Source organism: Callorhinus ursinus, unplaced genomic scaffold (genome assembly GCF_003265705.2).
Source record: "Callorhinus ursinus isolate GAN/ISIS: 27379988/994484 unplaced genomic scaffold, GSC_fseal_2.0 scaffold67, whole genome shotgun sequence".
NCBI lineage: Eukaryota > Metazoa > Chordata > Mammalia > Carnivora > Otariidae > Callorhinus > Callorhinus ursinus.
In genome coordinates, this window is record NW_027397129.1 from 4,405,006 (window position 1) to 4,411,857 (window position 6,852).

Consider the following 6,852-nt stretch of genomic DNA (forward strand, 5'->3'; position numbering starts at 1 on the left):
TCCATTTCTTCCAGGTTGTCTAATTTGTTAGCATATAATTTCTCATAATATTCTCTTATGATTGTATTTCTGTGGTGTTGGTTGTGATCTCTCCTCTCTTATTCATGATTTTATTTACTTGGGTTCTTTCTCTTTTCTTTTTGATAACTCCGGCTAGGGGTTTATCAGTTTTATTAATTCTTAAAAAGAACCAGCTCCTGGTTTCATTGATCTGCTGTACTGGTTTTTGTTTGTTTGTTTATTTGTTTCTAATTCATTAATTTCTGTTCTATTCTTTATTATTCCCTTCTTCATTTGTTTTTCTTTTTCTAGCTCCTTTAGGTATAAGGTTAGGTTACATATTTGAGATATTTGAGATTTTTCTTGCTTCTTGAGGTGGGCCCATATTGCTATAAACTTCCCTCTCATGACCACTTTTGCGGCATTGCAAAGGTTTTGGACTGTCATGTTTTCATTATCATTTCTCTCTCTCTCTCTCTCTCTATATATATATATATATATATCTACATAGATATATATATAAAATATTTAATTTCTTCTTTAATTTCCTGGTTGACCCATTTATTCTTTAGTAGGATGTTCTTTAACCTCCATGTATTTTGGTCTTCCCGAGTTTGTGTGTGTGTGTGTGTGTGTGTGTGTGTGGTTAATTTCAAGTTTCATAGCATTGTGGTCAGAAGATATGCATGGTATGATCTCAGCCTTTTTGTGCTTGTTGAAGCCTGATTTGTGACCTAGTAAGTTATCTATTCTGGAGAACGTACCATGTACACATAAAAAGAATCTGTATTCTGCTGCTTTACAATGAAATGTTCTTAATATATCTGTTAAGTCCATCTAGTCCACTGTGTCACTCAAAGCCTTTGTTTCCTTGTTTATTTTCTGCTTAGATGACCTGTCCATTTATGTAAGTGGGGTATTAAAGCCACCTGCTCTTCTTGTATTATTATCAGTGAGTTCCTTTATGTTTGTTATTAATTGATTTATATACTTGGGTGCTCCCAAGTTGGGGGTATATATATTTATATTTGTTAGATCTTCTTGTTGGCTAGACCCCTTTAGTATGATATACTGCCCTACTTTACCTCTTGTTACAGTCTTTGTTTTAAGATCTAGTTTGTCTGATATAAGTATTGTTATTCTGGCTTTCCTTTGATGTCTATTTGCATGGTAAATATTTCTCCATCCCCTTAATTTCAATCTGCAGGTGTCCTTAAGTTTAAAATGAGTCTCTTGTTGGCAGGATATAGATGGGTCTTGTTCTTTTCATCCAAGACACCCTATGTCTTTTCATTGGAGCATTTAGTCCATTTACATTCAGAATAATTATTTTTTTAAATTTTTTAAATGTTTTATTTTTTTATTCATGAGAGTCAGAGAGAGAGAAAGAGAAGCAGAGGCAGAGGGAGAAGCAGGCTCTCTGCAGAGCAGGGAGCCCGATGCGGGACTTGATCCCAGGACCCTGGAATCATGACCTGAGCCGAAGGCAGACACTTAACCATCTGAGCCACCCAGGCGCCCCCAGAATAATTATTAATAGATATGAATTTAGTGCTATTTTGTTACTTGTTTATCATTGTTTCTGGAGATTTTCTTGAGTGGGTTTAGTGGTCATGAACTCCTTCATTTTTGTTTGTCTGGGAAACTCTTTGATTCACCTTCTATTCTGAATGATAGCCATGCTGGATAGAGTATTCTTGGCTGGAGATTTTTACCACTCAACACATTGAATATATCATGACATTCTCTCTGGCCTACCAAGTTTCTGTGGAGAGATCTGCTGCTAACCTTATTTGTCTTCCCTTGTAATTTAAGGACTTCTTTTCTCTTGCAGCTTTTAGGATTTATTCTTTATCTCTATATTTTGCAAATTTATTTTTTTTATTTTTTTAAAGATTTTATTTATTTATTCATGAGAGACAGAGGGAGAGGGAGAGAGGGAGAGAGAGAGAGAGAGAGGGAGAGAAGCAGAGGGAGAAGCAGGCTCCCAAGGAGCAGGGAGCCCAATGCGGGACTCGATCCCAGGATCCTGGGATCATGACCTGAGCCGAAGGCAGAAGCTTAAGCATCTGAGCCACCCAGGTGCCCTATATTTTGCAAATTTAGCTACAATATGTCTTGGTGTTGGCCTGCTTTTGGTGATTTTGATGGGAGTTTTTTGCTCCTTGTGGATTTGGATGTCTGTTTCCTTCCCCAGATTAAAGTAGTATTAAGGTATAATTTCTTCCAATAAACCTTCTGCCCCCTTTTCCATCTCTTCTTCTGGGACTTCTATGATATGAATGTTACTGCACTGTATGGAGTCACTGAGTTCCCCAAGTCTACATTCCTGATCCAGTATTTTTCTTTCCCTCTTTTCTTCAGCTAATTTTCCATAATTTTATCTTCTACATCACTATTTGTTCTCCTGTTCCATCCTTGTGGTCATTTTATCCCATCAGTTTTGTATCTCTGCTCTTGCATTTTTCATTTTGGCCTTACTAGTTTTTATGTCTTTTATCTCAGTGGTAAGGGACTCCCTGGCATCTATGCTTTTCTCAAGCCCAGCTAATATCCTTATGATTGTTGCCTTCATTCTGGATCTGGCATATCATCTATATCTGTTCAATTAGAACCCTGGTCAAGACCTCTCCTTTTTCTTTCTTTTGGGATGAATTCTTCTGTCTTGGCATTTTTTATAGGTCTCTATCTTCTTCTGTGTGTTGGGAAAGACTATTATGTTTCCTGTTCCTGAGCGTGATGGCTTTATAAAGAAGAGATCATATATTGTCCAAAGCCTAGTGTTTCAGGAAGTGTCTCTGGTGTATGCTGTGCACACTCTGTTGCTCTATTTTGGCTGCTCTTTCCCTTAGATCAGTTCTCCTCAGAGTTTTTCGTCTCCTCTAGTGTAGAGTGTTTTGATCTTGGCCAGAATGCAGCTAGTTTTAACTAGGTGTGCTCTGGTCTGCTTGTTAAAGGAAACCTGATGCTGTTTCCACTAGAACTGAAAGTTTGCAGGACTCTGTGGTCAGTAGATGGGTGTGTGCTGGGGGGAGAGAAGTAAAGAGTGATTTCAACTTAAGTGAAAACCAACTTAAAATAGACTGCTATATGCAGAAGATGTTATAAACAAACCTAATGGTAACCACAAATTAAAAACAAACAAACAAAAAACAGTAATAGAGGAGCACCTGTGTGGCTCAATCAGTTAAGTGTCTGCCTTGGGCTCAGGTCATGATCCCAGGGTCCTGGGATCGAGCCCCATGTTGGGCTCCCTGCTCAACATGGAGTCTGCTTCTCTCTTTCTCCCTCTGACCCTCCCCCTTGCTCTTGCTCTCACTCTCTCTCTCTCAAATGAATAAATAAAAAATCTTTTAAAAAATCGGGAATTGATAGGGAAAGAATAAAGAAAAAAGCATACAAGTATATCACTAAAGAAAGCCAACAAACCATGAAAGAGAGCAAGAGAAGAAATGATCAGAGAAATACTACAAAACCAACCACAAAACAAATAAAATGGCAACAAATACTTATCTAACAATAATTACTTAGAAAGTAAATAGGCTAAATGATCCAATCATAAAACATAGGGAGACAGAGTAGAAAAAAAAAAAAACAAGACCCATCTCTATGTTAGCTTACAAGAGACTCATGGCATTTTTTTTCGGATTTTTCTTTAAATTCTAGTTAGTTAACATATAGTGTAATACTGGTTTCAGGAGTAGAATTTAGTGATTCATCACTTACATATAACACCCAATGCTCAACACAAGTGCCTTCTGTAATACCCATCACATACTTAGCCCATCCTCTGCCCACCTCTCTTCCATCAACCCTCAGATTATTCCCTATAGTTGAGAGTCTCTTATGGTTTGCTTCCTCCTCTTTTTTTTTTTCTTTCCACTATACTCATCTGTTTTGTTTCTTAAATTCCACATATAAGTGAAAACATGGTATTTGTCTTTCTCTGGCTGACTTACTTTGCTTAGCATAATACACTCTATATCCATTCATGTCATTGCAAATGGCAATATTTCATTCTATTTTTATGGTGGATACACACACACACACACACACACACACACACACACATTTGGGCTCTTTACATCATTTGGCTATTGTTGATAGTGCTACTGTAAACATCAAGGTACATGTGTCCCTTTGAATTAGCATTTTTATATCTTTTGGGTAAATACCTGGTAGTGAAATTGTTAGATGGTGGGGTAGTTCTACTTGTAACTTGATATGATATCATATTTTGCATCCTTTTATTTTGTAAATCTCTTGACTGATATTTACAAATGCATTTATTTTTACTTTTTTTTTTTACTTTTCATACTCTTACTTATTGTCCTTCTCTTCCACTCAAAGAGTCTTCTTTTACATTTTTGTAAGGCTGGTTTAGTGGTTATAAAACAAAAGCAGAGGTGCACATTGGTGGGAAAGGAACTGCTCACCGAAGAAGGTGGTTTATAGAACAGCTACAGCAAATGATAAAACAACAACAAAACAAAACAAAACAAAACAAAACAAAACAAAAACTTCAGTTCTCCTTAAAGAAGTTAGGGGGAAACATCATCTCTGATATTGAAGAAGTAAATATGTTCACAAACCAAGGAACAGTGATCCATTTTAACGACCCTAAAGTTCAGGCATTCCTGGCAGTGAACACTTTTACCATCACAGGCCATACCAAGGCAAATCACCTGACAGAAATTTTACCCAATATCTTAAACAAACTTGGTGCAGACAGTCTGACTAATTTAAGACTAGCTGAAGCTCTGCCCAAACAATCTGTGGATGGAAAAGCACTACTAGTTATCAGAGAAGATGACAATGATGAAGTTCCAAATCTTATGGAGAATTTTGATGAAGCTTCCAAGAATAAAGCAAACTGAATCATGTCAAATTCTGAAGAAGATAATACTTGAAGAAGTTATGGGGAGCTGCTATTTTAGATTATGACTGCTTTTTAAACTTTTGTTCATGGATCTAATAAAATCTACATCTCTAATATTTTTAAGCCCAAGCCCCTTGGATACTACAGCTCTTTTCAGTTTTTGCTTATACACAATTCATTCTTTGCAGCTAATTAAACTGAAGAAATCTGGGAATAAAATTTGAAGCAAGGTTAATAAATTTCTTTGCTTAATATACAGTTTTATTTTTTATTTCATTGAAATTGTTTTCACACAGAAAGGAAGTTGTTTATAGAAAGCTAATCATGGCATGTAATATGACTAGTAATCTTTGATGACAGTTGATTAAATATTTTGAATGACAGTATAATTTAAAAAAAAGAAAAAAATAAAAAGAAACACTGAGACCTGATGGGGAGAAAGACTAATGCCTCAGATATGCTGGGCTTGGAGTTGTTTGTGCTATAACTTTGGGTAGTTTGACCTTAAGGTGAGTGTGAGTGCATTTGGCTATATGTGGGGCAGTGGATCATGTAAAATGAAATTTTTATAATCAAAATAACACAATAGTGAGAGTGTACATGTGCATGTACATACACATGTCCACTTTGGAGTGAAGGGGTGGCTATAATGATATTGTGTGCACCTTCAAAGCACTACCTCTTCCTGCTTATCTATTAACAAATCTTACTGACCATAGGGAGGCATTGACCTTGGCAGGGCCAATTATATTTTCCCTCCAGCCAACCAGTGATTGATTGCTCCAGGGAAGGGCTCATGGCCCACTCTTTGGATTTTTTTTTTTTTGAGAGGGAAAGAAGGAGGGTGGGCAGAGAGAGATGGAGAGAAAGAATCTTAAGCAGGCTCCATACCCGTTGTGAAGTCCAATGTAGGGCTCGATCTTACAAACCTGAGATCATGACTTAAGTTGAAATCAAGAGTTGGACACTTAATTGACTGAGCCATGTAGGCATCCCTCTTTGGATTCTTATAGAACGAAGTTAGGAGAAAGAAATGTTTCCCCTGGGTTATGACATTGGCAGTCTGTAAGCCCACTGTTACCAATAAACACAAACCCTGGCACCAAAGTCAGTCTGTTTGGAAGAATGAAGCTAAGGCAGAGACAAGCAGAGATGAGAATCAGAGAGAATGAGAACACAAATCACTCATTTGAAACTCCAGTCACTTCTGCAGTTTGGTGACAAGACACAATACATTTTCTTCTTTAGCTTAAGCTGGTTTAAGATGGGTTTTTGTCCCTTGTTACCAGAGGAGCACTGATTAATATGTCAATATGCAAGCTAAGTTCCCCCTGAATCCACCCAGCTATGAGATATAGACAAAAACCATGCCCAGGCTTATGTATTCCAAAGCTGCCTCTTCCCATGTACTTTAGCAAGTCTTTGCTTGGGAGGAGGACATTTCTATCCCAGCCAGAGAGATCATCCAGGGGAGGATGGGAAAGAGAAGGTCCCTTGGAAGAGAGCTGGGATTTGACCTTAGGTCCGTCAGCCCCAAAGCCTGGGCTTTTAAATGTTGTGTGACCTCCTCTGTGACCCTCCCACCAGGCCATTCATCAGGCTGAGGTATCCCACAAAACAGGTGCTCAAAGGCTTCTTAGATGAACAGATGATCCGCTGTGTTCTCATCTGTCAACAGGAGGAGGATAAAGATACATAGTCCCTTGTTAATGTCCTGGAGAAACACGGGCATGTTACACTCTCAGACTTGATGAATGGGATGAGCTCTGTAGGTCAGGAAATGGGCACTACATGGGTTTCCTCTTTGTCCTGGGCAAGTGTTTGTGCCTCCTTCTCCACTGACCCTTCAGTGCAGGCTGTGGGAACAACTTCTAGGGATGGGCACGTTTTGTGGTCCAAAGAAGCTCACCTTGACTTCAGAAGGCTTCCTTTCTCTTGGCTTCAGACAAGCACTGGACTTGGCCTCCTACTCT

The 6,852-nt window shown here is 38.2% G+C and overlaps 1 pseudogene; it reads left to right on the forward strand.

Moving 5' to 3' along the window:
* The first annotated feature begins 4,580 nt into the window (after positions 1-4,580).
* Positions 4,581-4,877, forward strand: LOC112828306 (transcription factor BTF3 pseudogene; annotated as a pseudogene).
* Positions 4,878-6,852: the final 1,975 nt, after the last annotated feature.